General features: G+C 37.2%; 1 long non-coding RNA gene across 1 annotated transcript; it reads right to left on the reverse strand.

Moving 5' to 3' along the window:
• Nucleotides 1-4,850: 4,850 nt before the first annotated feature.
• On the reverse strand, nt 4,851-7,793 carry LOC112193292. The gene is made up of 4 exons (XR_002933831.1): nt 7,609-7,793; nt 7,062-7,097; nt 6,326-6,539; nt 4,851-5,127 (listed from the first exon to the last, which is right to left on the reverse strand). It is a non-coding gene; the product is annotated as an uncharacterized LOC112193292 (long non-coding RNA).
• Between the last annotated feature and the right edge of the window lie 1,809 nt (nt 7,794-9,602).

Below are 9,602 nucleotides of genomic sequence, written 5' to 3' on the forward strand. Positions count from 1 at the left end.
ATGTAATTAATTCATTTTTTTTTTATTTTGTAGAAAATAAGCGGAATTAAAGAAACGAGAGAAAATGGTGCGAAATTGGAGCAAATTGGAATTTTCCGACAAAAAGATGAAATAGTGATGGCGAGTCAACCATGATCTACAACATCAAGGGAGTGAAATCCAATTGTCTCCAATAGTATATGCGGAAGTGCATTGAAAAATAAAATAAAAAGAGGAAGAAAAACAAATTATATTTAATTAATGAAGAAAAAAAGAGAGCAATTAATCAAGCAAGATGCATGCTAACACGTGACTACAACCATGACCTTTTCTTTCTTTTACTTTCTCTCCCACCATGCAGACGACACGTGCCTCCCTCATCCATTCATTTTCGAACAGCCAACCACACCCATTCATTATTCCTTTCTCCTATGAGTCCAATCTTTTAAAAACGCACTGAGCCACCCATTCTAAAGATTCTTCTTCTCTAACATATAGACACACAGTGCCGCTCAGCAGCTAGGGGGAGGGCTGCTGCCCTCTTCCCTCCTCCCCTTCCAATTTTCTTATTTTGCTTAGTTTCCTTTAGAGATTTAAAGGATTACACACCCAAAACTTTAAGGATTCATCAAAACCTTCTACCTCTACAAGATTCAAGACTTGGGTAATTGTGGGAGTTGTAAATCAAGACTAGTCATGCTAGCTTTTTAGTTATTTGTGACTATTCTTGTTTTCTCATACACTTCTCTACTCTTTTATCTTCGAATTTTGTAATTTTGATGTTTATGATTATGGGTTGTGAGTAATTTTCCTTGTTGGGAGTTAGGGTTGTGTGCCCTAACCCAAATTGATGTAATGGATGCTTAATTTATTTATATATTGAATTTGTTTATTATTGGATGCTTGTATTTTGTGTAATTGATTAGAATGCATGCTTAGGAATTTTCAACTCTTGAGTATGTGTTTTAATAAGTCTAGATTAAAATTTGCGGGATGACATCCTTAGATTTTAGAGCTAAAACCCCAATTTAATATTCGTGGGAAGTACAAGCATGGTTCACTACATGATTAGCTAGACCGCAATTATGGTGAGCTTAGTTGCCTAATTCCTCGATCTCTAAGCCTCTTGTTGTGAATTAGTGACCATTGAACTGGCTCTAATTCATGCCAAGTGAGTTCCTACGGACCTTGAATCGAAGTAGGAATACCATGAAAGAGAATTTCGACCCTTGAGCCTTGAAAAGCCTTGGGTACGGTTTCTACCATCTTTAGTAAATTGCATATCAATTATGTAATACCCCGAAAAATCCAAATTAAATTCCATGGATTTTTAGAAATGATTTCGCAGTAGTGGGAGCGAGTACGAAGCTTGGAGAAGTTGTGGAATTAGTTCGAACGATTTTATTTTCGAAACCAAACATTATTTAGGGTTATGACAAATCGACTTTTGATACGTACGGAATTTGGGAAAACTTCCTTCATGAAAGTTGTAGAGCTCGTCGATACGAGTCTGTGCTTATGCGGAACACGAGGATAGGAATTTGTATGAATTAGTTATCGCATTTAGAAGAATTTCCAAGTTTAGTATATATATTTTTGGAAACTTTCCCCATTTAGGGTTTCGATTTCTGTCAGCCGTTTTCTTCCTCTTCTCCTTCGTTCTCTCTCTCTCTCTCTCTCTCTCTCTCTCTCTCTCTCTCTCTCTCTCTCTCTCTCTCTCTCTCAGCCGAAATGAGCTCAAAACAGAGCAATTCTTCACTAGCTGATCTCTTCCTCCTCAGGCCACCTCAAGACGTCGAACCACCTCCATTAGCTTCGCCTCGACCTTGCACAGCTGCCAGTGGCATCCTTGAGCCGCAACCGGCCGGAAGCCGCGACGATGGACTCAGCTCCGTTTTGAGCCGATTTCAAGTCGATCTCGATATCTCGAGTTACAGGCCACCAATTCTCTTGATTTTTGGCTCATGGGACTCTCCTCAACTTCCTGAACAAGCACCAAGAAGGACCGGACCTGGGTAGATCAATTTCACGTTCGTCGGAGCTCAACCCTTCTAGATCAAAAAATAACTTTTCGATCCTGATATCTCGAGTTACAGACCACTATTCCTTGTGATTCTTGGCCTGGTGAACTCACCTTGAGTTTCTGAACAAGTATCCAGAAGGGATTGAGGTGAGTGGTGGAATTTTTTACGTCGAACTGGAGCTCACCGATTTCTGGAAAATTTCCGGCCAAACAGGACTGTTCTAGGTGATTGACGATTTGAGTTGGTGGACGATTGTGAACCATATTTTACGCTGAGAAGATGCAGCGGGATTGGAGGTGAGTAAATCTCACATGGTTCATTTACGAACCGAATTTCCTTGTTACACAATTAATTGTTATGTGTGAGAAAATGGTTTTAAGAAAATGAGATTTAAAGTATATAAGAAAATGAATTTCTTGGTTTTACTATGTGTGAACTATAGTTGGTATTAGTGTTCATTCTTGAGTGGATGATTACGTATATATATATATATATATATATATTTACGTGATTTTATACGGAATAGTATTACATTGAAATATGTGGTTTTTTGATGATTTCGTTTTTATACTTGAATGAAAGATTTATTTGCCATGATTTTTATAATAATTGGTATTGTTGTGAGTATGATTTGGGGGAGACATGATATTGTGAATCAGGTGGGATTCTGTTTATATTTTGTTCTGCGGACTGAAATGTCCAAAATTCAATGGTTATAACAACCAGAGTGTTTTGTTATGAGGGCAGAAATGTCCAAAGTTCGACGGTTATAGTATTAACCGAAGTATATCGAATGCTTGCACCTGGGCCAAGGTGACAAGTAACGATTCATATAGAGCTCTAATCTGTTGTGGGAGTACGGTCATGGTGGTAACTAGGTTATTGCATTGTGAGTACTTTGTGCCACGTGAGTTGGGTTGGTGATTAAATTGTTGGGGTTGTTGTGTGTGTTCGGATTGTTGGATTGTTTTACTTAAGTTAAAAGAATTGTGATTTATTAAATCAAATGTTCATCTCTTATTTACTCACGAGCTTTGCAAAAAGCTTACCGGGTTTTGTGTTGTTGCAATCCCGATACCCTATTCAAACGGTGTAGCGGACAATCCTGCAGGTCAAGATAATCAAGGTGGAGAGCGAGCTGAGTAGGGCAGCGGGGATGACGTCAACACTTGGTCTATTTTGGTGTGTTTTATAGACTCTTTTGAGCATAACTTTTATTTATGGTGGTATTGTAATATTTGACTTGAGAGATAGTTTGCTACGAGGTTTGTTTTATGTTTTGTGAGACGTTGGTTAAGAAAAAAATTCAAGACGTTATTTGCATTGGTTATTATTCATGTTTCGGATTTGAATTTGTTATTCAAAATTCGGGGCGTGACAAATTAAATTATCATCTAGAGCATTGAATTAGGGTTAGGATTCACCCGTAGCTACCGATCCTCAATTTATCTCAATTTCTTACTTTGCATTACTTTATTTAATTTAGTTGTTATTTGAGTCTTTATTTAAATTATTGTAATCTAGTTTCTAGAAATTTAAATTACTATTTTCGGTGAGAATTTCTATCTCATTGTAAATAGTCATCACTAGGTCTTAGTTTTGATTAGGCTTCGGTGCAAACTAAAGCCAAGCATTGCTAAGGCTTGGTGCCTTAGAGTAGCATTTTTATTTATTTTCTTTTTCTTTTGGGTTCTTGACCAAAAGCACCAAAATTGGCCAAAACTATCCCACTTACCGTAGCAACAGATTTTTATTCTCATTAACCCAATTTGAAGAAAAATGACAACTTTGCCCATAACTTAATTAAGAAATTGCATCATGCCACTCAGTCATCTCTCTCTCTCTCTCTCTCTCTCTCTCTCTCTCTCTCTCTCTCTCTCTCTCTCTCTCTCTCTCTCTCTCTCTCTCTCTCTCTCTCTCTCTCTCTCTCTCTCTCTCTCTCTCTCTCTCTCCCTCCCCGCCCCTCCTTCAACCATGTTTGAGCTCCAACTGAATCAAGGTGCCATTCTTCTTCGGAAGGCCATGGCGCCACTCCTCACCGTGGCCAACTTCGCCGACGTCCACTACTAGAATTATGGCCTCAGACATCGGCCAAAAACCGATGAGAAACAAAAACCCGACCGATGTCTTAGTGGGTGATGAGAAAGATCCAGAAAATCCAGACATCAGTTTTTAGCCGATGTCTAGTATTAATATAGACATCGGTTCTCATTATAAATTGATATAAATACGTTTAAATGATAACAAACTTGCATGTATTACTATTGTTAAACCCTCATTTTATTGTATTTAATGCTTAAAGAAATATAGATCATACAGTACAATTTTGCATTTTAACATCGTTATTGATTTAAGAAATGATGACTGAGACTGTTAAAGACATCGGTTCCCATAAACATTTCTTCTTGTTCATGATTTTGAAGCGTAATTTGCCACATATACCACGATTTTAGATTTAATATACAAAGTCTATTATTGTATGAACCGATATATTTACTTAGATTAACATCAGTGTGTAAGGAAAAAACGATGTCTGGTACTCAGTAATATATCGTTTATTAACAAAAAATCGATGTCTGTATATTTTAGTAACATCGATTTTCATTTAGGAAAACGATGTCTGGTACGAAGTAATATATTGTTATTTAACAAAAAAAATCAATGTCTGTATATTTTAGTAACATTGATTTTCATTTTAGAACTGATGTATCTCTATTACTGGACATCCGTTGTTATGGTTAAAACTGATTTCAACTTTATATCTAGACATCAAATTCTATAAAGAGGATGATGTCCACAAAATATGTAACTGCTTCTATAAATTGCAATTTCGACAGTTGACAAGAGTGATTTGAATATTGGGGTATTTCATCTAAAATCATCATCCTTAATAGTTTACAAAATGGGCGGAATAAAACACCAATTCACCTACTACAAGGCTAGCCTAGCAATTAGTATTCATTTTTGTTCATAATTGCTACAAAAATGTTAATCAAAAGATACCCTAACTCAAAAGCAAGAAACTGGTCAGAATCTACAGCAGAGTCTGTAAGTAGTCGGCTACTTCAATGCACACCTCGTCAAGTTGTTGTTGGGTATACTCTTTCGGATCCTTTACCGCCCACTACAAATATATATAACAATGTAAGTCATGACAGCACCACACAAAGCAACAGAAGAAATTGACCGACTCGTTAACTAAAGTTTTAAAATCTACAAGTGTAGTATGCTTCCTATTTATCAGCATGGAGAACTGCCTATTGCATAAACAATTATGTTTTGCCTGGTTATGATAGACTGAAAAATATAACAGTTGAAAGGGCCTGGAAATATATCATACATGACAAATATAAGAAGCCACAAAGGTATAGACACAGGTGCACAAAAGACGACCAGCAATAAGAAGCAAATAAATAGTAACTTATAATTTGAAACTCTATGTCCTTGTTATTAAATTGCGCTGTTCTTTTTCTTATTGTACTTAAATCTATAATGAAGCTCATTGCAATATTGCTCAGGTTTTTTTAATTATAATGTTGTAGCTGTAGCACCTTGCTTGGTAGGCCAGACTTAGTTTAATTTATCACAGTTTCCATATGCAAAGTGAACGTGACACATTTGCTTTAATACATAGCATTTCTTGCTCATGTTATGGAATAAATACATTATCTTGCCTAAGCCAACAAACTAGCATAAAATTAGAGAACGCAAACAATTCTGGAAAGAAACAAGGCACATTTTCAATATGAAATCTAGTATAAAATTGCTGAGTAGTTTTCCGATGGACATTTGCGTGGAGGGAAGTGTAGTTTATAAAATTAAAAGACATCTGAAACCACGTTCCTACCACCAGCAAAACAAACTCAGCGATTTTATCTGAGTAACTGATAGACCCACAAGGCAACAGTACCAGCAGCCCCAATTAATCTTTAGGTATGCATCTACCATTAGTCTGTACAGTACTGCAATTATATGCTTCAATTCTGTACAACTGTGTTCTAAGGCCTTTTTATGAAAATTTCTTCCCAAACAGAATCCAAATTCAGAAGGAACTGATCACTTATAAACTATAATCATTTACGTGACTACTTGTTTCAGCTAAGTAAGCATTAAGCGAAGATTAGACTAAAAAGTCAAAACTTGTTAATCTGTTTCTTTCCTCTCAGTTTTCCACTGACCAAACAGAGCACAAGCTCAAAAACCCAATCACAAAACAATGATCATCACAAAGTGCAAGAATTTCAGCAAGCCTTAATTCAATTGATATAGCAACAGTACTTCAAGCAAGAAGTAAAGTAAACAAAATAAAAAATAAAGCAAACCTGAATTCTTGAGTTCATCATTGGCTTCATCTTTCACATTCACACAGCTCTTATTTGAACTCAAACCCAAGAAATCCCTCTCCATTTTTAGCTCAAAACCACAAAGATTTGCAGAGCTGAATTACAGCAATAGGCAGCAGTATTGCAAAGCCTTCATGCTTTAGTACCTTGTTCGAAGATTGACCTACCGTAGAGAACGAAACTCTGTTCTTGTCTATATATCCCCAATTTCCCATGCAAATACACAAACATACGTATTACAGAAGCAATAGGCAGCCTGATGGCAAAACCAATTAAGTTCGAAGCTAATGGCAAAATGCAATCATAAAACTGATGAGTAATGGGGTATATATCATGAAAATAAGATGGGTTGGGAGTATTAATTAAGATTAGACCAATTCTCCCAACCCAATCATAAAACTGATTATTCTTATGCCTAACACAAAGTATCGGCTTAATTAAGATTTCCAATATCAATTAACCTTCTTTACAATACAAAGCTTAATTAAGATTTCCAATATCTATAACTGTAGAAACCAATTCTCAACAACTCTACTACTTGCGTATCAAATCAAATGAAATTCCAGAACACTACCATTTTCCTCTTTCTTTGAGAATCCATGAAATTTAAAGCACCATAGTGATGACGGGGAAAAATAAATAGAAAATATGCAATTGGGAAACAAAATTTAGTTAGATGGAAATGCAAAAGGGAAGAGCAGAGAGCAACGGTTACCAGGAACCAAAAAAATCAGTTGTTTGTTCAAGATATCTGCAAAATATAGAGAAAGCAACTATGAACAAAAGTTAACCCCGGAACTGACCCCAAAATTCATGTATTAGCTTATTTCCTGCAATCAAAATTCATTTGGATTCTAAAAACAAATCAGAATTCACAAACCCAAGTCAAATTTCTCAAGCCATATTAAACCAAGCTAACCAAACAACCAAGTGGAAGCAAATCCGATCCTGAGAACACATAGAAACGAGTCGGCTACGCTCACAAGCCAATCCTTCTCTACAGTGATAACTAGATACATCCAAAAATATATAGCCAACCCAACCAAGCCCACCAACAATTAATTCGATTCCAACAATGCTCTGGTGGATCAATCACAAACCCATTAACACAAATCAAATGTTGGAATCATTTGTTTATCTCAGATCGCAAAAAACAGCCCCAGAGACCAAACAACAACCTAAAATAGTATTTTTACAGCCTAATCACTCAAAAGAGCATCAACCGAATCTGAAATTCCTAAGATACTCAGTTTAAATGTTACCTCCATGGTGAAATTGAAATTGAATGTGACCGGGCTGAGCTCCGGCGTCGTCCAGCTGAGCTCGGTTTGTCTATGACGTGATATTTACTTGGGTTTTGGGGATCTGCAAAGCGGATATCGAAGATTTTGGAGCGAAGGACGGCGGAAAGTCGAGTTGAGCTCCGGCGTTACCGAGGTGAGCTTCCCTATGACAGGCCCAACAAACAGAAATTCAGAGAGGACGGTGAATCAAGGACTTTCCATAACCAAACCAACATTAACAAAAGTCCCAAGCACAAGCAAAAACCCCAAGATCAATTTCATGAAAAACAAACAGATTTCTCAAATTAGCAGTCTCAAGATTAGAGCAGTACCGGGACGCCGGAATCAGAGGCTCTATGGGCGGAGTTCTCAGGAAGCATCTCAAGCTTCCGTTTGAGAGGATTTAATGGCCATGGCCATGGCGGCAACAGACTATTTGTAACGTCCCGAACCTAAATTTACCAGTTTACAAGTCTTTCAATGGGTAAACGACATTTACATTTACTTTTTGGCTCCGTTTTGACATTTTTGGGGGCCCTAAAAGTTGACTTTTTGTTTGGGTCAAAATTTGAGAAAATTTCCTTCATGAAAGTTGTAGAGGACGTTAAACCGAGTTCGGAGACATGTGGCACGCTAAAATCGGAGTTGTAACGAGAAGTTATAAGGGTTTTAAGTTAGTGGCAGTTTTGTAATTTCATGGAATTCATGTCTATAAATAGAAATCTGGACTTTCCATTTCGGGAAAGGCCCGAAAATTTCCAGTTTTCTTCCTCTCGCCGACGTAACTTTCCGGCGTCGCTCCCGCCTCGTCCAGCCACCTACGGCCACGAAATTGGTGTCCATCTCTTCGTCTTGAAACAAGGTTTCTATCTATATATGCCTTGCACCCTATCATTCACCATAGACGACGAATCGAAGCCAACAAGTTCACTGTAGCAGCTCGGGTTTTCTGGAAAATTTTCCAGATTCCGGCCATCTCCGGCGGCATTTATGAGCTTGATTTCTTGAGATTTATTATGCTCTATGAGTCACGGGATTTTTAGTGGATTTCCTTCCCGAGGGCTTTCAATAGATTTTCAAGCTAATTATTTATGAGTTATTGAGTTGGGAAATGATTTTCGGGAAGTGACTGATTCAGAAAATATTATCAGAATTATTGATTTCGAATATAAGTTTTTATGAAGATATACGAGTACGAAGGATTTAGCAAATATTTGAGCATGATTGAATTATCGAGATTTATTGAGCTTTGAGCTCCGCACTTATCAGCCTTGAAGTTAGATTGAGTTTTCTTTTCGAAAGCATTTATTGATTTACAGAGTATTTGATTTATACTTTCGAGGATTTATTGAAATATTGAGATTTGAGTTAGCGAGATAATCCTGAGTTTGCTTTCGGTGAATTGTTAATGATTTATTGAAGTAATATTGAGTTTCTTTCTGAAAGCAAGTAATTGAAAGAAGTTGTTTCCAGTTTATTGAGGAGGCTATCAGTCAGCGCATGCATGCATTACCTAGTTGGCAGTCCCTTCCAGACTACAGTCCGGTTGGCAGTCCCTTCCGATGCATCACCGGGTTGGCAGTCCCTCCCAGGTGACATGAGGTAGTAGTTGGCAGTCCCTTCTCACTACCTGTGGTTAGTTGGCAGTCCCTTCTATCCACCGCCTAATGTTCCGGTTGGCAGTCCCTTCCGATGAGTCTTCTGGGTGGCAGTCCCTCCCAAACGGCATGAGATGACTAGATAGCAGTCCTTTCTAGTCATCAAACGAACCTCTTGAAAATGATGTTTTAAAAAAAAATGATTGATGATGAGATTTTAAGAGATTACAGTAAAGTTGATGATTGAAAGTATTTCTAAGATTGTTACTGCATGCGAGGTTTTAGAGAATAACTTGGGAAAGCATTAAGTTTTACTTATACATTCAAAATTACTTATTTTTCGTCCACTCACTCTAACGGTTTTTTTTAAATGTT

This window comes from Rosa chinensis, chromosome 3 (genome assembly GCF_002994745.2).
Source record: "Rosa chinensis cultivar Old Blush chromosome 3, RchiOBHm-V2, whole genome shotgun sequence".
Lineage (NCBI taxonomy): Eukaryota > Viridiplantae > Streptophyta > Magnoliopsida > Rosales > Rosaceae > Rosa > Rosa chinensis.